Source organism: Anthonomus grandis, chromosome 18 (assembly GCF_022605725.1).
Source record: "Anthonomus grandis grandis chromosome 18, icAntGran1.3, whole genome shotgun sequence".
In the NCBI taxonomy this organism is placed as follows: Eukaryota; Metazoa; Arthropoda; class Insecta; order Coleoptera; family Curculionidae; genus Anthonomus; species Anthonomus grandis.
The window spans coordinates 93,169-116,285 of NC_065563.1; the positions used below are offsets into that span (position 1 = coordinate 93,169).

Sequence of the window (23,117 nt, forward strand, 5' to 3'; positions counted from 1 at the left end):
AACAATACAAAAAACGTTAAAAACAATAAAACAATCACCAAAAAAGGACTATAAAGCTCGAGATCTCTGTTAGGCAACAGCGCACACGAAAAATGAATGAAATAGTAAAAATGAATTTACGTCGTAAACAGATGAGTTGCCACTTTGGTCGTCAGGTCAGTTTGTTTCGGAAATTCCGTTGTTTTGGGTGCGGTCGTATAAAACTGGAGTTAAATAACAAGATAACGACGGAGCTTCTTTTAAAAAAACATTTATTAAAATAAGGTTAACTAGAAGTACAAACGTATGGTGAACAATAATCCCGAACAGCGAGCTTTGACACGGAACTAATGCTAAACTTAACCTAACGACGATCGTATATATAGAGACAATTTACATAGTCAGCTATAATGACTATTCTAGGGATGTGACTCCTCCACCCTCAGATCTTTCAACGTCCTCGTTGATGATCTGCCGAAGCGTCTTCACTGGAATGGCCTTCAGGGAGCTGTATTTCTTCCACTGGTATAGTGCTATACATATACTAGATACTAATATGATACATACAACTAAAACTATAATATAGTGAGTCTCTTTTTGCGAGATAATTTCATCAAAATTAACAGGTTCTAAAAGATCATCTTGGATTTTTGCAGGGTTTTCCAAATGCTTCAATTGCAAATGAATAGAAAAATTTGATGGTTGCAACTTAGTGGCATCTGGAAGTTGTTTTATAGATACGTTATTTATAGCCAAGGCATATTTGTGATGGTTAATAATTACATCGCATTGACTTTGTATAAGAGAGCAACCTACTATATTTAGTTTTTGGAACTGGAAACAGTTTTCGTAAACAATTTCTTCCTTCTTGGCACAGAACAGTAAGGACTTTTTGAACGTTATCGTATGTACTTAATAGTTATTGAGAACAGTCACATATTGACAGTTTTCTGGTAATTTACAGTTATTAATAAGAGGATTTGAACATAACCATTTAGAATTAATCTCTATACAGTTTTGGTACCAAAGGTCATTACAATAATATTTACTAGGACTAAATAACATTTTTGATTGATTATTTGGGATCGGGTATACAAAATTTAGATTACATGCATTTTTCTCAAAAATTGGGATTTTAATTGCTAAAACTGCCATTTCGTCGAATATTAATAATCCAGTTTTACAAATAAGTGTTATTTCCGAGAGATGTTCAATGGACCATAGGGCATTTTCAGGATAGTGTAAACTTAAAAATTCCCAGATTTCCTTTATTTCATTTACTGTTAAAATCTCTAAATCAAGTGTTTTCAAATGTGCAAAAGAAAAAATTCTTGACAATTTTTCTAAAAAGTTATTTAACGATGTTATTTGGATATATTGATCTTGAATGGACAATATTAGATTTATTTCATTATTAATTTTTGATAGTTCGCTTTGTATTGTTTTTGAATTTTCATTGATAGTTCTTATATTTTCTTGGAATTTATTCATGACGTTTCCTGCAAATGAACTCAGGTCATTGATTTTTTGCATGGCGTTAAGTTGATTATGCTTCAAAATTTCTACATTCTCCGTAATAGTTTGCAAATCGTCATTGTCAAGGTTTCCTGTGACGAATTTGATACCAGTACCAAGGAGGTTCATTAATCCTCGCTTCGCACGGTCACTTTTATACACATTAAATTTAGCGTAATTATCAAAAGTGTTTAAAATTTAAAATTTTGTATAAATGGAAAAATTGTGTTTTCGTGAAATTATTATTTTGATTATTCACCATATGTTCTAAGATTAATACATTACTAAGAAAATGGGATAAGGTGTACTTAATACTAGATATGTTAAATGGTATATATGTAGTATGGTAATTATTAACAATAAGGGATGAAGCCACTTCTTCAATGTAATATTCATTATTGGGTAGATTGTAGACCTGAAGGGCCTGGTATGGGCTCGTTACTATTTGAAGGATCAGGATCGGGAGTCTGAAAAGAATTGGAAGTTTTCCTAAGTCTCTTTAGTTTCCTTATGTGGGTATTTATTGTGTTTTTCTTAGAAATTCCCGTTATTTTATTTTTGCCGATAGCTGTAACTTTTGTTTTAATATAGGGTGGATGTATTTTATTTCTAAGAGGATTTCTTTTATACACTATTTGGTCTATTTTTATGTTAGGGGGGTTATCTATATTTTTGTTTTGTTTTTGTGTATTGTGCTTTTGTTTGTCATGCGCATGTTTATAAATATGTTCGTAAAAGGGCAATAATTCTTTTTTGCGTTTTTCGTTGTACTGCTCAAAAAGTGTTAAATCATTATTAAAGCTTGGTTCATTTATGTAGGGGATATAGAATTGAAAAGGGAGAATAGCCAGTTGTGGAATGTATACTTTGGTTGTAGATTAGTATAGCTGAAATCATAATGTTTTGGGGAGTTTCGTCTGGATTTTCCATTTTTAGTATTCTAAGTTTTTCTAAGAGAGTTGAATGTAATCTTTCAACGGGGCTATTGGAAGAAGAATTTGAGGGTGTTGTGTAGTGTGTTTCAATACCGAAGAGTTGACAGAATTCTCCAAAAATGTTATTTTGAAATTCCTTGCCGCGGTCTGCTACTATTTTTTGTGGAGTGTTATGATGTGAAAAATAGTGTCTTAATTTGCTGAGAATTGTGACTGCATTTTTATCAGTTATATAATAGGCCTGTGCATATTTGGAAAATGAATCAATGATGGTAAGAAATTGGCAGTTTGAAAACTGAAAAATATCCAAGTGGATTGTTTTGAAGGGTTTTTCAGCAAGGAGTGGTCCTTCATAAGCAATCCTGTAGGGATGCCGCTTATATTTATTTTGGAGACAAATCTCACACTTATTTATGTAGTTGGTAATACAGTCCCTTAATTTTGGTCAGTAATATTTTTGTTTTAAGTTATTATAGGTTTTGTTGATGCCATTGTGATTTTTTCTGTGGTAGTTTGAAACTATTTCCTGTTGTTGTTCTGGATTTATGACGTCTGTTAAGTAAGTGTTTGACAGAATTAGTTTTGCTGATGGGTTAAGGGTTATAGAGACAAGTCGTTGAAACTCTACTCTTAGGTCTTCGTTAGCTATAAAAATTGTTGTCGTCACGTCTGGTTTAATAATTTCTTTAAAAACTTTTAGGATATGCTCTTGTCTATTTTGCTTTTCAATTAATATGTAGTAGTGTCTCTTGTTGAACGGTCTAGTAAGGGTGTGTTTGAAGGTATCTCCATAGTTTATTACGACACGATTGCTGGCATAATTTAGAGGTAGCTCTGATATTGGTAGGAATTTTCCGTGAGTATCGTTGTTTGAATGGACGGTAATATCACAATCATTATCAATTTCCTCTGCAATAGCAGGGGTTGGGGATTTGGGCGGAAAATTGTTATTAGGACTAATTATTTGCTTTTCAATGAGGTCATTATATCTTTCATTAAGGACAAAATCTGCTAATTCGAAATCTGCTAAGTTTGCAACTGTCTCGTCAGCATTAGGGGCGTTGGACCGTATGTCATTTTCCTTGTCGGTTATCTCATGGGTGTTAAGTTCAATCCGGGATAAGGCATCGGCAACTACATTTTCTTTGCCTTTTTTGTACTTAATTTTGAAGTTGTACTCCTCAAGTTGGAGCCTCCAGCAGATAAGGCGGCCATTTGGCTCTTTTATTTTAGAAAGCCAAACAAGGATGTTATGGTCTGTTTCAATGGTGAATTTTACTCCATATAAATAGCAGCGAAAATGTTTTACTGAATTCACAATAGCGAGGAGTTCGCGTTCTATGGTGGAGTAATTGCGCTCTGCGGAGTTCAATGTCCGAGAAAAAAATGCAATTGGGTGGTCGTTTTGAGATAAAACGCTACCAATGGCGATATTTAAAGCGTCGGTCGTTAATTTAAAAGGTTTATTGTAATTTGGGTATTGAAGAACTGGGGAATTAGTAATGAGTTCCTTGCTTTTTTAGAATGCTTCAATATATTCTTGATTTCCAATGCATTTTTCGCTACCCTTTCTAAGACATTTCGTGATTGGAAATGTTACTTTAGCAAAATCTTTGATGAATCTCCGATAATATCCGACTAGTCCCATAAAAGATTTAATTTCTTTTTGAGTTTTTGGCATGGAATATTTTTTAATTGCTTCAATTTTTGATGGATTGGGTTTTATTCCCTCGGCAGTGATTATGTGGCCTAAAAAGGAGACTTCTTTTGACAAAAACTGGGATTTATCAAGCTGTATTTTTAAGTTAACTTCTCTGAGTCTCTTAAAAATCTTTCGAATGTGGTCGATATGTTTAGTTAAGGATTTTGAAAATATTACGATGTCATCCATGTAAACAAAGCAGAATTTGTAAAGATAGTCACGTAGAACTTCACCCATCATTCTTTGAAATGTGGCCGGCGCATTTTTAAGACCGAATGGCATGCGTAAATATTCATAATGGCCGTTGTTTACCGTGAAGGCAGTTTTTTCAATGGAAGAAGGGTTCATTCCAATTTGATGAAACCCCTGAGCTAAATCTATAGTGGAAAAGTAAGCGCATTTTCCTAGGCTATCAAGGATTTCTTCGATTCTGGGAAGAGGGTATTTTTCTTCGCAGGTGACGTCGTTGAGTCGGCGAAAATCGAGTACCATTCTGAATTTTTTCGCACCCGAAGCATCTGCTTTTTTGGGAACTATCCACACTGGGGCGGAATATGGAGATATTGAAGGTTGGATTATTTTATTGTCAAGGAGTTTTTGAATTTGAGCTTGAATTTCCTTGTTCATGCTAGGGGGATGTCTGTATGACTTTACATATATGGGTCGATCAGAGCTTGTTTCGAATCACATGTTTTGTTTTGGTGGTACATGTAAGGTCACAGTCCTCGTGATAGAATATGTCCTTGTATTCATGGCAAAGTGGAAGGATTTGCGAAATTTCTAATGATGTTAGATGGTCAAGGTGAAGATGGTCTTTAGGATTAACTTTTTCTGGAGTAGTTTTAGGTGGGTTGATTAAATCAAATTGGTCTTGAGGAATGACTTTTAGGCGTTGGTGAAAATTAACATGAACATTGGGATTCGGGTTTGGGATTTTACATAGTCTATTTTCGACATTTATAAGACAGTCGGGGATCACATGCTCATTTATATTAAATGACGGCAAGATAGCTGTTCCTTTTTTATAATTGACTGGAATGACTAGATGTTGATTATTAATATTTGTAATTGGTCTATATAAAGGTTTATTGTAGGCTAAGGAGAATGGAATTTTGATGTTCTTGAGGGTAAGAGTTTTATTTTTGTAATCTATCAGGGCATTGAGTTCTCTCAGATCTTTTGTCCCAATAAGGGCGTCAAAATCATTGTGCCAGTTTAAGACTCTCATTTTAAAAGATTTTTGAATACCTAGCTCTGATAAAAGTAGAATGTCTAAATTTTTGTTCTCCTTGTACGTATTCTTACATGATGTTACTTTAAAGGGCTCATAAAAAAATTGTTTGGGAATTGCTGTGCCACCTTTGGAGATATTATGGAATCGGAGGCGCCTGAATCTATTAGGACAGTCATTTGTTGTTGAGGTAAATAAAAATAAGGTAATTCGATTTGCTGGGCTAAGTTATTTAAGTTGACTCTTGATTCAAGGGGTATTGAAAATTTTCTTGATTGTCAAGGTTTTCCTCTTCCTGGAAAGATTCGTAATTTTTGTCAGAATAAAAATCACATTGTTCCAGTTGGTTCTATGTATTCCCGTCTTCGGAATAGAAATAGGATGTAGGCTGTTCGTAGGTCTCGATGTTGGATAATTCCTCAGAGATTTTTTGGTCCAGTACGTTGGAAAAAATTGGTGTTTCTGGCTGATTGTGGTCTTTGTTGGTAGATACGGGAGGGCCCAGCTGTCGAGATTGACATTGGGATGGGAGCGTCCTGTTGCGGGGGTTTATAGGGAAGGTTGATTGGCTTGGATTGATTGCCAAAGACTTCAGCATTGGTAGGATAACGCCTTGGGATAGGTCGTGGTTGTACAAAAACTGGTTGGCTAGGGAAAGGTTGTGGAGCACGGGGTGGGACTGGGGCACGGGCTTGATGATTTACGCTGAAATGTTGGTTATGTGGGCCTGCATTTGTATTTCTATGAGTGGGATTGTAATTCGGATTTGGGAGGTTAGAATGATGGTTAGTAAAGCTTATTTGTGACTCTATAATATTAAAATTTACGACATGAGCATAAGCATCATTTAAGGTTTGAGGTTGTTTAAGCATTAACATCGTTTTTAGTGTTTGTGGTGAGTTTGCTGTAAGAATTAAAACTGATGTCGTTTCGGCTTGACTTAAAAGTAATAATTTTGAAGCTTCATGTTCAACTTCGGCATTTATTTTGCAGATAATTCTTTGCATAAAACATTTTAATCTTTCAACAAACTCTAAAATCATTTCACCTTTATTTCTTTTAATATATTGTAATTGCTGTAATAAAATCAAATATGTCACGGGATCACCAAACTTTTTTCTTAATTCTGTTTTGATTGAAGGCCAGTCATTTAAATCTGGGCGTGACAGTAAGAAACTTTGTGCAGTATCAACTAACTTTGACCTAATCGCAGCTAATACAACTTTTCTTTGATCGTCAGAAGTCGCGGTAATGTAATACAAATCGTAAAATTCATCTATAGCTCTAATAAAGCTTTCTAGATGTTCCTGGTTTCCTGAGAACATTGGTAAAAGAGAAGTGAAAAATCTAATATTTTCCATTGTATTATTATTTAAATTTAATTTGTTTAATAATGAAATAAGTTCTTCTTGAACTTCAGAAGTTTCCTGTGTCACAGGTGTTAAAGTACTATCTAAATTAATTTCTTCTACGTCTGAGTTTTCTGAGCTATCTGAATCACTATCAGAATTAATGAAATTTAACCCTAAAGCAACCCTATTTTTTAACAAAATTTTTCTCAATCGAGACGAAGCATCAGACATTAAATGGCAATTTGGCAATTACTTACAGTGGTGACATGGTTTGATCCACAGAGTCTATACTGCAACAATTTTCCTCAAATGGTACCAATCTTATGCCTGGATAACGTCTAACTGGTCTAGATAGGATATGGTTTAACACACAGTGTACGAGCAGTTATATCCAAAAGTGTAATATTAGAAATGTGCGCCATAAATTTATTTTATTTTATTATACTTATACCTGTAGCGCCATCTTAGATTTCATAAACGTACTTCATAAGCGCCCCACTCCGTCCGAGTGAGATCAGACGGCTTTAGACTAAAAAGCAGAACGTTTCATTTTTGTATTTTCTCCTTTAATTTCACGATTTGTGTATTAAAATTTAAGAGAAGTTTATTAAAGTGTGCCTCAAGAGTTGTGCCTTATTTTTATCAGCGCATCCCGTACATTTTGGTCCTTTTCGAGCCACATGGCAAGAGAAATAAGGTAAATTATCTTGAAGGTAAATTCGACCGCGTCCATTTTTTTTGGGCAAGGCGAGCGGCTCCGCCCGACGACGACGGAGTTCGAAGCAATCGAGCGGCGTTCGACGCAACGTTGCCGGCTTGTGACGACGATCACATATTTGCTGATATCTAGGAATTTCTATAAGCTCACTTCCAGGCCGGAAAACTGTGAGTAGGAATATTTGATTTGCTGTACAGACCTTTTGACAGACTTATCTGACACGATTCGTCTTCTTCGATTTCTTGATTTTACTTTGTTACTTATTTACATTTATTTTTGGTATTTTTTATACCTTTTAAATCAAAATGTCAGAAGAATTAGCTAAATTAAAAGTAAAAAGAGGCCAAATAAAGGCTACGTTAACTAGGTTTCGAAACTATCTTGAAACTATTGACTCTGAAAATCTCACTGAGGAAAAATCCACAGAAGTTGGTGCCAGGTTAGATAAAGTTCAACCCATCTATGATCAATTTTTAGCGTGTCATGATGAGATTGAAATGCTTGTCCCACTTAGTGATAAGTCAGAGACCGAAATAGAACAGTTAAATTTGTTTGAAAATGAGTATTTTAATGCCATCTCGCGAGCCACAGTACTTGTTTCAAAGTTTAGTGCCGGTAGAAATGGTACCAATAGTCACGTTTCTGGTGACAGTAATGTTTCTAGAAATAGTACTCGGGAATGTAAAATTTCGGTAAAACTCCCTGAGTTAAAATTACCAAAGTTCTCTGGTTCCTACGACAAATGGTTGGAATTTAGAGATGCGTTTTATTCAATAATTGACAAGAACGAATCACTGGACAGTGTTCAAAAATTTTATTATTTGCGTGCGCATTTAACAGGTGAAGCAGCACAGTTAATCGAATCCATACAAGTTACTGAGCAAAATTATGATGTAGCGTTTTCGTTGCTCAAACAGAGATACGAAAATAATAAATTGATAATTTTTAATTATGTTAAAGCACTTTTCGATGCACCGTCTCTTAATAGGGAATCTTACACTGACTTGCGCAATTTGTTTGATACGTTTACGAAAAATTTGCGTAGTTTAAATTCTTTAGGGCAAAATACTGACGAATGGTCAATTTTGTTAGTTTATTTGTTAACCAGTAAGTTTGATAGTCGTACTAGGCGCGACTGGGAAGCATATAAATATAGCGAAGCACTTCCCACAATGTCAAACGTTAATGATTTTTTGAAAGAGAAATGTGAACTCTTAGAAAAATTACAAGTTGTAAAGGGTGATAATAATCGGCAGTCGTTTAAATTCGATTATAAGAAAAATAAACCCGTTGTCAATTCTTATGTAGCGACAGATAATAAAAGGTTTATGTGTTTTTATTGTAGAGGGTCCCATTCCATTTTTAAGTGTATTACATTCAATAATTTTGACATTGCGAAAAGAAATTCGGAAGTAAAACGATTAAAATTATGCGTGAATTGTCTAAATCCCAATCATACAGTGGAAGAATGTCAAAAATCTCCATGTAGAAATTGTTCGAAACATATTAATTCGATTTTACATTCTGATCCGCGTCCTACCTTGGTCGTTAGTCAACATAGTAGGCCCGATCGAGATACTTTGCAGAGTAGTAGCGACAACACCGATTCCGACGCGAAGATGACCGGTGAAACAGAGGAACAGCTGATTTTAACCTCGACGCAAGCAACGACCGACGATTTAACTTCATGCGATGTTCACGATCAACATTTTTTGGCTGACTATGATGTAGAGCCAATTCAAAGATTGTCATTGTTAGGGCAACAATCTAATAAATATGCTTTATTATCCACAGCAGAAGTGTTAATTCTAAATAAAAGCAACCACTGTGTCAAGGCAAGAGTTTTATTGGATCCCGGTTCACAATCGAATTTTGTAACCGAATCATTTTTTAATAAACTGGGTTTAAATAAACAAAAAACTAATGTATCTATTACCGGGGTTGGTAATAGCGAAACGGTTTTTTCAAATTATAAAACAAGTTTAATTTTACGTTCAAACTTGGGTGATTTTTCGCAGGAAATTTCGTGTTTAATATTACCTAAAATTACACGACCTATGCCTATAATGAGTTTTGATTATAGTTTTTTAAATATTCCTTCAGATATAAAGCTCGCAGACCCTGAGTTTAATATAAAAAAGGAAATAGATATTTTATGTGGGGTTAGTTTATTTTATCAAATCTTACAATCAGGCCAGATTAAGTTATGCAAAAATTTAACTTTACAATCTACTAAATTAGGCTGGATTTTGGGTGGTGAGTTAAATTTTTCTTTGATTTGTGATAAAAGCGTTTCTTTATTTTCGACAGTAGAGGAAGAAATACATAAAAATTTGACGCGATTTTGGGAAATTGAACAGTGTGAGAATACTTGTAAAAATAATGATATTTGTGATTTACATTTTAAAGAAAATTTTTCTCGAAATTGTGAGGGTCGTTTTGTAGTTAAAATTCCGTTTAGGGAAAATAAGGAACAGCTTGGCGATTCCAAGCAAAATGCGATTAGAGCTTTTCATTGTTTAGAGAGACGTTTATCAAGAAATGATAATCTTAAAAACCAGTATATTGACTTTATGAGAGAGTATGAAATGCTGGGACATATGTCTTTAATTTCAAAAAATATTGATAAGTGCGAAAATGTTGGTTATTTTTTGAACCATCATGAGGTAATAAAAACGACTAGTTTAACCACTCGTTTACGAGTAGTTTTTAATGGATCAGCTTGTACTAGTAGCGGATTGTCATTAAACGATATTCAACATGTAGGACCTACAGTACAAAATGATTTGTTGACCATTATTTTAAATTTTAGGAGACATGCTTACGTCCTTAACGCTGATATATCGAAAATGTATCGACAAGTAATTATTGATAAGGCTGATCGGCAATATCAGAAAATTTTTTGGAGAGAACAACCAACCGATGTTCTAAAATGTTACGAATTAAATGTTATTACTTACGGTTTAGCGTCATCTCCATATTTAGCGACTCGTTGTTTAGAACAACTTGCTATTGAAAATGAGAAAAAATATCCCGTAGCATCTAATATTATTAAAAATTGTTTTTACATTGATGATTTGCTTTACGGAGCTGATTCAAAATCTGAATTACTTGCGATTCAAAGAGATGTTAGTAAAATTTTAGAAAGTGCAGGATTTCAGTTACGCAAGTACTTGTCAAATAAAATAGAATTTTTGGATCAATTAAACATAGATTCTTCTTTAGATGTTAGCATTCTGCATCTAGGTGAGGGTGAAAACAATAAAACCTTGGGTATTTATTGGAATTCGCATTCCGACACCATCGAATATCAAGTTTCACATTTTCCTGATTTTTCTAGTATCACGAAAAGAATAATCTTATCAACAATAGGTCAAATATTTGATATCTTAGGACTTTTAGGTCCAATAATAATTCGTGCAAAATTAATAATGCAGATGCTTTGGAAATCTAAATTTTCTTGGGATGAACAAGTTTCAAACCCTATTCGTGATAATTGGATTGTGTTTTGCAAAGACCTTCAGTTTCTCAATAAAATAAAAATCCCGAGACATGTTTTTAATGTTAATTCTATTTCCATAGAGCTTCATATTTTTTCTGATGCGTCTGAAAGTTCATATGGCGCATGCGCATACATCCGTTGTGAATCCGTAAATCAATGTACGAGTAAGTTATTGACAGCTAAAAGTAAAGTGGCCCCAGTAAAACCAGTTACGTTACCTAGATTAGAATTAGCTGGTGCAGTTATAGGGTGTAAGCTAGGTGAAAAAATAAAGGAATCTTTAAAAATTGATTTTCATAAAGTTTTTTATTGGAGCGATTCAACTATAACTTTATGTTGGATTAAAGGCTCCACCGATCGATGGAAAAAGTTTGTGGCAAATAGGGTGAGTTTTATCCAAGAAAAAACAAATCCCGACGACTGGTTTCATGTTAGGTCCTTTGATAACCCGGCAGATTTGATTTCCCGTGGTGTCTTTGCGGAATCATTAATTAACAATGATTTTTGGTTTGAAGGTCCTTCTTGGCTAAAATTAAAAAAATCTGCGTGGCCACAGAATTGTTTATCCGTGGATGAAGACATTCCTGAACAAAAGACTTTAGTCCATTTTAATGTGTCAAAAAATAATTGGGACATTTTTGATAAATTTTCGAGCTTAACAAAACTGCAACGTGTTATAGCATATTGCAAACGATTTATTTTTAATTCAAAAAATAAAAGGAGTAATCGTGTAACCGGTGAATTACAATGTAAAGAATTAGGTGAAGCTATGAATACATTAATAAAAATTTCCCAATTACAGTCATTTCGGACAGAATTAAATGATTTAAAAAATAAGGGCTCTATCAGTAATTCTAGTAAAATACTTTCTTTGTCGCCAATATTAGACAATGATATTTTGCGTGTTGGAGGCAGACTGCAACAATCTGACATATTGTTTTCTAAAAACACCCGATCCTTCTTCATAACAAGCATAAATTATCCGAGTTAATTTTAGTAAATGAACATAATCGTCTTTTTCATTGCGGTCCCCAACAACTTTTATACGCAGTTAGGGAAAATTTCTGGCCCATTGCAGGTAGAAATTTAGCCAGACGAATTGTACATAGATGTATTATATGTTTTAAGACTAAACCTAAACCATACGCTTATTTAATGGGTAATTTACCTCCTGAGCGCCTTAAACAATGTTCTCCTTTTTTAAATACTGGCTGTGACTATGCTGGTTATTTTCTATTAAGGGACAGAAAAACGCGGAATTATAAGCCTATTAAAGCTTACGTATGTGTCTTTGTTTGTATGGCAACGAAGGCGATACATTTAGAGCTGATAACTAGCCTGTCCAGTGATGCGTTTTTGGCGTGTTTACGACGATTTGTCTCTAGAAGAGGTAAACCATTGAACATTTTTTCGGACAATGGTACCAATTTTACAGGTGCTAATTCGGAATTAAAAAGATTTTTTAAAGATCAATCGACATCTATTCAAACAAGTTTGGCTAATGACGGTATAAATTGGAAATTTATTCCACCGCGTGCACCAAATTTTGGTGGCTTGTGGGAGGCCGGAGTCAAGAGTTTTAAGACGCATTTGAAACGCGTGATCGGTGACACAATACTAGACTACGAAGACTTTACTACCGTACTTCAGCAAATTGAAGCGATCCTTAACTCAAGGCCGATTAGTCCAATGTCATCCAGTCCTGATGATGTATTGCCATTAACACCAGGCCATTTTTTGATTGGAAGACCTCTGGTATCCGTTCCCGATCCTGATGTCATTGAAGTGAAACAGAATCGTCTGACCCATTTTAGAAGAATCCAGCAGATTACTCAGCATTTTTGGAAACGCTGGTATTTTGAATATTTGTCCGAGCTCCAGAACCGACAAAAATGGTGTCAAAATGCTGCTAGAGTTGTGTCTACTGGTGATCTAGTTATTGTGAAAGACGATAATATGCCACCTCTTCAATGGAAGATGGCTAGAGTGACTGAATTATATCCCGGACGTGACAAAATAGTAAGAGTGGTTTCGGTGCGGTTTGGTGACGGAACTTGTTCCAAGCGCCCGCTAACTAAGATTTGTCCTCTTCCCGATTGTGACAATTTACAGGAAACCAATCGACATAAACTTACTTTGTAAGTTCTTTTGATTTATGTCCGTGTTAGATGTTTGTGCTAGAGTTAGTCTATTTTAATTCCTTTTAAGCTTAAATTTAATTTTTTTTTTTGGAATTTAAGATTTGAAATTTGTGTTAACTTTTTGAAAATAAGTATTTGTTAGATTTAAGGTTGAAACAACTTTATGTTTCAAGGTCGGCGGTATGTACGAGCAGTTATATCCAAAAGTGTAATATTAGAAATGTGCGCCATAAATTTATTTTATTTTATTATACTTATACCTGTAGCGCCATCTTAGATTTCATAAACGTACTTCATAAGCGCCCCACTCCGTCCGAGTGAGATCAGACGGCTTTAGACTAAAAAGCAGAACGTTTCATTTTTGTATTTTCTCCTTTAATTTCACGATTTGTGTATTAAAATTTAAGAGAAGTTTATTAAAGTGTGCCTCAAGAGTTGTGTCTTATTTTTATCAGCGCATCCCGTACACACAGCTACGGTTATGTTTTACCAATGTCCGCAGAACTGCAATCTCTCTATTTAGTTGGAAAAAAAATTCTGTCTATTTTCCACTAAAAATGTTGAAACACCTTTGCAGTTCAATGTTTTTGGTAGCGCATGAAGAATTAAAATTCACTTTCGCACAACGGAACTTCCGATAAAGGACGAAATTGCGCTATCCTGTTCGCAGCGCCAGTTAAATAACAAGATCGACGGGGTTTTTTTTTAAAAAACATTTATTAAAATAAGGTTAACTAGAAGTACAAACGTATGGTGAACAATAATCCCGAACAGCGAGCTTTGGCACGGAACTAATGCTAAACTTAACCTAACGACGATCGTATATATAGAGACAATTTACATAGTCAGCTATAATGACTATTCTAGGGATGTGACTCTGGTATTTTATTGTATTTCTAGGTATTTAGGTACCTGATGAGGAACAAATTTTGCATGACACGAATATTTTTATTTTGATATGGGAACTTGTTACAGTAAATAGTGTGATAATTTGTGGATTATTGGCAAATAAATAGAAAAATAATACATTTTTCGGCGAAACATCTTTTCAACTTGGCATCATGGCCTAAATATCTATATGCGTGTATGATTTTGTTTAATGTAAACATGCTGGGTCTATCCTTGGTTATAAGTCTATGATCGAACCATATACGCATCAAGCAGGTGGCAGAGGTCCGGCCGCATCAGCATTCTGCCTATTACGTATGCAAAATTTACTCGCGGGAAAGACATTCGAGCTTTTGTCTATCGAAGTCGACTAGCTATTTTTTTATGCTGTTGAGGGTTATTGTTTATGGACACACTTGATCTGGTCGGCCGCAATACATCTTACAGGTTTTTTTAGTGGTTATTTATGAACGACTGTTCGATATTGGCAATTGTATTTTAGTTGTGTTTTTATTTGTCTTTAATTAATTTTAAAATAATGGATATTATGGATTTATAAGTTATAGTTATACCTATGTTGTGTTTTTTTGTAAGTAGTATTTATTTTTATTTATCTATCTTTTTATGCTAGTAGTAATTATTTTTTTCTTTTTTATATCACTACATAATTTTTCTCTTTGAGTTAATATTTCATGCGCTTTCATTCTCTATTTCATTAAAATGAATAATATTAAATACACATTTTTTCTAATTAACGATTTTTATTGTTTGTCTACCCGAAAAAAAAGTTCACCTTTCGCCACTGGTTGTAATTGATAGCTGAGTTTTTTAATTTAGAATTTTAATGCAGTGAACTTATTAGGACAAATTATATGATGTTTACCACCTGTCAAGGTACCTAATAAATTTTGGGTGGCATACCTGTGAATACGAGGCAATAAAAAAAGACAAATTTTCGTTAAGACTTTTGGCTATTTCTCCTAAACGGACAAACGAAAAATAATTAAAGTTATTTTCGTCGCTTTGGTTGTGAACTGTCCTAACCCACATAAAGTAAAACTGGAGCTACCGCGCTTTCAAAAAAGTTTGTTTCCAAAAAACTTATATATTCTTTTCTAGAATATTAAAAAAAGGTCAAATCATAACAATTTTTTGATATTTGTAATTAGGTGTCATACTTGTTGTGTGGATATTTTTATTTTGAAATTATAAACAATATTTTAGGTTTTATGTGGCTTAGCCCCTTTCACTACCACAGAGCTAGTTGTTTTGCCGGAATATTTTAAGATGTGAAAAGATCTAACAATAATAATGTTATAAAATAATGATAAAACTCAGCAGTTTTTTTTAACTTTTTATTATTAATATTACTAATACAAAATGTTTAAAAATAAATTTTATTTAAACTGTCAGTTTTCGTCGTTCTCGGATTCAACTTGATCCTCATCAGTGGTTCTTAGTCCCTCATAAAATCCGTGATAAGCAGACTTTATGGAGTCAGATTCGCATAACTTACGCAAGCCCGTTAATTTTCGTTTTTTAATTGGTATACTAGTTGTATACAAATTAGGTATAACTGCATTTAGGGAAGATACGCCATTTCTTAAAGATGCCTTTTTAACTTCTATGGAACGAAATTCAGAATCATCAAGACGTTTTTTAAAGAAAATTTTGTTAGGTTCTTCTTTCCTATATTGAATCCATTTTATTTTTAACCAATTCAAATTACTTCCATCTGTACATTTTTTTTTGTTTAATATTGCGGATTTGGAAAAAGATTTAAAATTTAAGAAATCTGAATAGTTCATTTCAGTAACATTGTAAAATGGTTGCTTAGTTTTTGCAGTTCGAGCTACTGTGTACCAACCCTCTGGGGTGTAAATATCGATTTTATTACCACGGTTTTCAATGGCAGAATGAACGCTGTCACATTCCATTTCAGAGTGTCCTGACTCCATAAATTTTTGGTCAATAATTTCAATCAGAAGCAAATGTACAGCTCGTAAAAACATGGCAGCATTAATGCAGTTACGGTTTTGTCCCGATGCTGTGTCAGCATAGAATGTAACTTCTTTTACTTCAGGGCTAAAGCCATTTAAAAGTTTCCACAAACAGGTTGCGATCTCTGACGAACCTTTGGTGCCAACCCCCTCATGCCACATAAAATTTTCAGCTTGTGCAGTCCCCAAATTATATACGGTAAAGTTAAATGTCTTTAGTTTTTGGGTATAGTATAACTTTCCTACTTGTAATGAAGGCGTTAAAAGAATTTTCTTCATATCTACGGCAAAACACAAAAAACTCTTGTCAAGTTTTGCACGATTTTTGTCGATTTGTTTTGCTTCTCTAGCCTCTGTTTTTCGGGCCAAGTGTGCATCCATACTGTCTTGCATTTTTATCTTTTCCTCATCATTTTTGTTTTTAAACTCGGCACAATAATCACATTGATCTTTTTTAGGCCGATGGAAACCAATATTGAACTCCGAGGTAAAAATATGCTTATAAAAGCTAGCTTTTTCTGGTACTACTCCAAGCTCTGCACAATAATCTTTATAATCTAAATATATTCTATTTTCAGATAATCCTGTAGGGAGATATTCCCTCTTTGTTGTGCTTCTACAGTAATGTGAAGAAATTAAGGGTAATTTTTTAATGTGAGATCTTATTATGTCTTTGGTTGCTTCAGATTTTTTTTGCGGTGGTGATTTCTTGCCCCTTTGATCTGGCTTAACGACTCCATGTGCAGAACTTTTATCCAGTGCTGTAAGTACCTTTTTACTCGAAATTTGTAGAGTTTTAAGGAAAAAGTTTTGACAAACTTGATGTTGTGTATGTCTTGCAGTAAGTTTATATACTAAGCTAAACTTTCTTCGACTACCCTCTTTTTGTACAACGTATGAACGCTTCTTTGGGATACGCTGAACATGTTTAGCAATAAAGTTCCACCTTGACTCTTCGCTTTTTATATTATAAAATTCGTTAAAAATATCATGTCGCGTTTCATTGGAAAAAAGTTCATTACATTTGTAATGACATCTACATTTTACCTCTGCTACTGTTTTTGCTTTTTTAGGTCTTCCCTTCTGTGTCCGATATTCTTTTCCCTCCATTCCTAAAGTTTTTTGGACATTTCTGGTCCATTTTGATGGGTCACGTTTTCGTTACGATGGGTTAGCTTTTCCTTCTCTGCATTTTCGGTGACATCGAATGTGGCATTGTTTCTTTCCATCAAAAGCCTTTTTCTTACATTTACTAACGGTTCTGAACTTGAAGATGCTTCGTCGTTATCGTCGTTTCGATTTTCTTGATTTTGCACTGAAAATTAAAAATATGGTGTACTTGATTACAATAATTAACAAACTACCTTCAACTGGTGGTGATACTCGACTGTTCAAAAATTCTTGATGGTAAGCCGTGACTGCACTCAGCCCCGGAAATTCAACGCTTTGTTCTCTGCCTAAAAGTAATAACATTTTAAACGTAATTTTAAAAAAAACGACTACTTTAAATGTAACGCAGATGCATGCTTAGAATTACAAACGATAAATATATTTATTTAATTTTTTAATTTAATTTAATTAAACTTAACTTAAAATATTAATTGAAAAAAAAAACATTATTTTTAATAAATCACATGCGACTGCGTACTTGCGTTAAATTTTTTATACCTTAAACTGTTACTGGTGGCGATATTAATAACCCATCGGTATCGGGAATGTCTTGCCCACAATCTCCTGCAGTAACCGGCATTTTATCTAAAATGTGCATACATTTTAATAATTATCTTTTTATAAGTTACAATGAGTTAGGTATTTAATTTGTACATATTTATAATCATGTTAGATACAGAAAGTACGTTAATTACGAATTACGTACGCCTAATTCCGCACTATTCACTCGAAAAATAATTATGTACTTACCAAAATAAACCGGCGATAGTATGGTATATTCTTTTTCTTCATTATCAGAGGATTCGTCGGACCTTTCGTCATCATTTAACTGCATTTCTAGTGCTCTTTGGACTATAAGTTTACTCCTTGAAGACATTTTTTAAAAAGCACTCTTAACAATACAAAAACACTAACTAAATAAACAAAAAAACTAAACAGTCAACGCTCTAACTCAAGAATACAAAGCGCACTAAATGCGTGCAATTATTATTCCAAAACATAAACAAATAGCGATTTCGAAAGGTAATTTAGTAGACTTTGTGTGTATATTGATTCTTTTTTAACTAACGACACCAAAAAGAGATAAAAAGATACTCAGCATTCACGAGAGGGCCGAAACAGGGACGCAAGAGCCAACACAGAAACCATAAAAATGTGGATTAGTTTTATTCACATCTATAATATTTTGATCCATAACGCTTAAAAACGCAGTTGCTAAAAGTGCTAAGCTGCTTATGCCTATTCACTATATTAAAATGTGGGTTAGATCTCTTAGCAAATTTTATGTTTCAGGGACTTTATATAGGTTGTGGCTTAGGATACTTTTAATAACCAAAATTTATACTTTTTACTATTTGTTGACAGTCTTAACTCAATTTTCAATTTTTTGTGGGTTACGACTCTTCACTACCAAAGCGACGAAATACTAAAGCTTCCCTAGCCCATGGTAAAGTGTCACTGTCTATCTGGGTACCTACATCAACATACCCTGTAAATTTTTTACCTGTCCACTCAACTTGTTTTCTTATTGACATTTCATCCATAACTAAATTACAAAGAATTGGATATGCACAGTTTGCCTGTTTTAAAATTAATGCATTAAGTGCTTCCTTTGAAAATCCTGGACTTGCATCAACTGATTCATACCATCTTGATATTGTTCCCAAATGTGGTAACCGTTTGTTGAACGTATTTGTAACGAATTCATATGCTTTAGGTGAATAAAATGCCAAAGTCAAAGCAAATGATCTTAATATAGGATTGTATTTTTGACTGGAAGAACTTTTCAACATCCGTTCAAAAATATTTATAGCTGGTCCATCAAGGGAAGCCTAAAAAATTAAATTCATAATAATTAATGTTCTTTATACTGGAAAAGTGAAAAATTATTTAGTTACCTTTATGACAGATTCTGATGATTCACTAATTAAAGCCTTTTCTTTTAAATAATCAATTAAACGCTGCAAACTTGTAATTCTAAGCTTTAATCTTCTAACTTTCATTTGTAATATATGAATTTTATGTCTTCGTCTCTCATCCCATCTTTTAACAAGTTGTAAATTTTGGCTTCTTTTCTCAGGAGTAGAAAAATCGCTACTTTCTAAATCTCCTATATATCTTTTCCTGTAATGAAAAAGGCAAATAAAAGTAATACGAAAAGCTGAAAAGAAAATTTTACTAAGTAATAATAATAATAATAATCGTCTTTTATTCGAAAAAAAAAACAATAGATTGACAAATATTACAAATGGAAAAAAAAAGGCGAAGTCTAGCCTAAGGCTACTCAAACTTAACCCTAATAAATAATAAATAAATTTCGGTAATCATACATAATAATAATAGGAAAAATAATATAAAGATGAAATATTATAAAGAAACAATTGGTCACACCAAAAAAATACTTATACCCAACACGGAGGAGATATAAAACTCACAACCTGCACCAAAACAAGACTGTACATAAACAAATACCTCTGTATGCAATCGTAAACAACCATCATGTTACCTCTGGAGCACACCATACTAGTGAGTTAAAAAATAGGAGCTCAACTGTTCTCTAAACAAATACAACCTAAATCCTGACTTAAACTTAGTAAAATTATAAAGTAGTAAATCATTGTTTGGCAAGGAATTACATGTTTTAATCGCATTATAAGTAAAAGACTTCTTGTATGTTCTTGTATTATGTCGAGGAATAATATATTTAAATTTATTTCTGGTATTTATATCATGGACGCTCAAATTGGTTTTAAATTTATTTTTTAGAGATTTAGATATGAATTTTGAATTAGTAATTAAACCATGCATAAAAAGACCCAAATGTTGAGTTCTACGATTTGACATATTTAACCAGTTCAACTCATTAATTTTATGTGATACGTGATCTGACTTTCTTAAATTAAAAATTAGACGAATACATGTATTCTGCACCTTTTGAATACGATATTGTTCCGCTTGACGAAGACAAGGGCCATAAATAAAATCAGCATAGTTAAAGTGGGAAAGTACAAGAGTTTCACATAACATTGTCATTAACTTGGTACCTAAAAGGTTTCTATTGGAATATAGTTGCTTAAGCGATGTAAATGACCTTTGTAGAAGTAACTTAATATGATCAGAGAAACTAAGCTGACAATCAAGTATAACACCTAGATTACGAGCAGAATTACAAAATGGTAATATTTGGTCATCTATTTTGATTTTAATATTATTTTTTAAATATTCGTTTTGATTTCTTTTGCCAAACAGCATAAGTTTTGATTTTGATGGATTTAGTTGAAGGCCATGTTTTTTAGAGAGATCTTTTAGGTTGTGTAGTTCATGATTGATAGTTTCGTTACAAATAAAGTCTTTTGAAGAGAAGTGATAGTACAACTGGGTATCGTCAGCAAAAGCTTGTATCTTTCCGACATGAAGAGAGCTTATAAGTTCAAAAGTGTAAATAATAAAGAAAAGGGGGCCAAGGATAGAGCCCTGAGGTACTCCTGATAGTATGGCACTAGACTCCGAGTACACACCATTAACAAACACTTTTTGTGACCTGTTAGAGAAGTATGATGCGATGAGTGACAGTGAGTCGACGTCGAAACCGTAATATCTTAGCTTTGCCAACAAGAGTCGATGATTTATAGTGTCAAATGCCTTGGAGTAATCTAATAGTATAAGAATACTTTCAAGTCCATGATCCAGTGCCTCAATTATATCATCAGTTACCACAGCCAAGGCGGAGGATGTGGAATACCCCTTACGAAACCCGTTTTGCAATTCTGAGATCATACCATTATCATTTAAATATGAGTACATCTGGCTGTATAAAATTTTCTCCATTATTTTCGAAATTGCAGGTAAAATTGCTATAATGCGTAAGTCATTGAATTGAATTTTTCGATGCGCTGAATTTGTTGTTTTCGTAAAATTCTATAGTTTCATCACAGTCGTTAGATCTGTTGTTAAAAAATTGAGAAAAATGCTGGTTTATTAAGTTTGGATCTGTTAAATTAGGTGATAACTTGCTATCACTTGAGCTTAGGACATTTAACGATCTTAGTGCTGACCATGTTTTTTTTATGTTTTTTTGTCTAGAAATAAAATTGAGATAGGCCTTTTTTTCGGATCTCAGTACAGAAACTGTAAAATTACGTAGTTCTTTGTAACGGTCCCAATCTTGAGGTTCTTTAGTACGCTTAAATTTTTGTAAGGCTTTATCTCGCTCCTTCATGACAGCCTTCAAATTTTCTATTAGCCACGGAGCATAAGGTTTTGTCACTCTAGATTCTTTAAAGGGAGCATGAATATCAAAAAGTCTGTTTAAAAAATTAGTAAAAAGAAGTAATTTTTTGTCTATATCGTTCTCATAAACAATGTCCATCCAAGGCAAATTGTAGAGATCGGACAAAAAATCATTTAAAACAAAACCTTTAAAACAACGATACGTAACAAGTTTTGATAAAGGTTTATTAGATTTTAGTTTTAAGTCAACAAAAACGAGTCTGTGATCAGAGATTGTATCGGCAGAGAGTGTGCCAGAGGATGCAACTAATGTGGTATCACTGATAAAAAATGGATCTATAAGCTTGCTTGAATTTTGAGTTATCCGAGTTGGTTCGTTAAGTATCTGAACAAGATTATATGAGTCAAAACAGTTAAGTATAGTTAAGTAAACAACATTATTAAAATCAAAAAAAATAATATTAAAGTCTCCTAAACATAATACCACATCAAAATTTGGAACAACTTCAGATAAAATGTTATCAAAATCTTTCAAAAGAGGACCTATGTTTATATTTGGGGGGCGATAAAAATTACCAATGGCAATAGAAGAAGATTTTAGCTTTATTTTTAAAAAGATATATTCAAGTTCTTTAGTTATTGGGAAATCAAATATAATTAAGTCTACATCTAAGTGATCTTTAACATAGGCACCCACACCGCCTCCTCTACCATCTCTGTTTTTCATATAAAAATTATAGCCCGGCATTTTGAAAACAGATACATCCTGACCATTAGAAAGCCAAGTTTCTGTGACTAAAATAACATCAAAATTATTTGAATTTACAATCAAAGTCTGAAAGTCATTGAAAGCTGTATTTATTGAGCGTAAATAGTTATGCGCTACTTTCATTTTCACGCCATAAAAATTTAAAAAAAATTAATAAAATAACTGTACATAAACAAAGAACTCCTTTAAACTAAATATTAACGCAACAAACAACATCATTACATAATAAAGATGGCTCCAGAAGTATCTACCAATCATAAGATATACAAAAATATATCAAGAAAATAATAAATCACCCCCAAGTACAGTTTAACAATTATGAATAAAAAATATTTATAAATTGATTATGATTGTATGTGGGCAATAGAAATATGCAGGTTGAGTAATTAACAATTTAAATTTTAAGTGGGTGCAGGTTTTAAGTAACATATGATAAATCCAAATAATAAACACAATTAATGTGAAGAAAATATAAATCTACGCCCTAGTAACTGCTCATATTGATAAATAATATGTATTATAACTTTTAATTTACTGCAAAAACAAAAAAACCCAAAATTAAACAATTGCCACCAAGCAGTAATATTTACAACAAATAAATAATGTAGTAAACAATTAATCACAGTCCTAGCGCACCCAAAATTATGTTATACTGGCATGTTAGAATGATTATTGTTAAAGAAAAAACGAAAATTGCAATAAATAAATAATAATATAGGTACTAAAAAAAAAGCTAGAAATCGTAAAATTGGAAATATTTAGCAGTATTAAATTTACTATGTATAGCCAGTATACCTAAGTTCGTTAAAATTAACCTTATATCACTACACAGGGTTTGTTGTTACTAATTTTAATTACGTACGCTCGGCTGCAATTTATCTAAATCCTCAAGGCACTTCACTCTATGCACCGTGTCACCAGTTTTTACACAAATAACCCCGTTGTAAGACCATACGGATTTATAGGAAAACTTTTTTCCTGCAGC

At 33.2% G+C, this 23,117-nt stretch overlaps 1 protein-coding gene across 1 annotated transcript in view; it reads right to left on the bottom strand.

Moving 5' to 3' along the window:
• Window positions 1-231: 231 nt before the first annotated feature.
• LOC126746840 (uncharacterized) overlaps window positions 232-23,117 on the bottom strand; it is a 445,675-nt gene continuing 422,789 nt past the window's right edge. The window contains exon 2 of the mRNA XM_050455236.1: window positions 232-413. The gene's annotated coding sequence lies outside the window, so the exon portion shown is untranslated. The remainder of the gene's footprint in view (window positions 414-23,117) is intronic.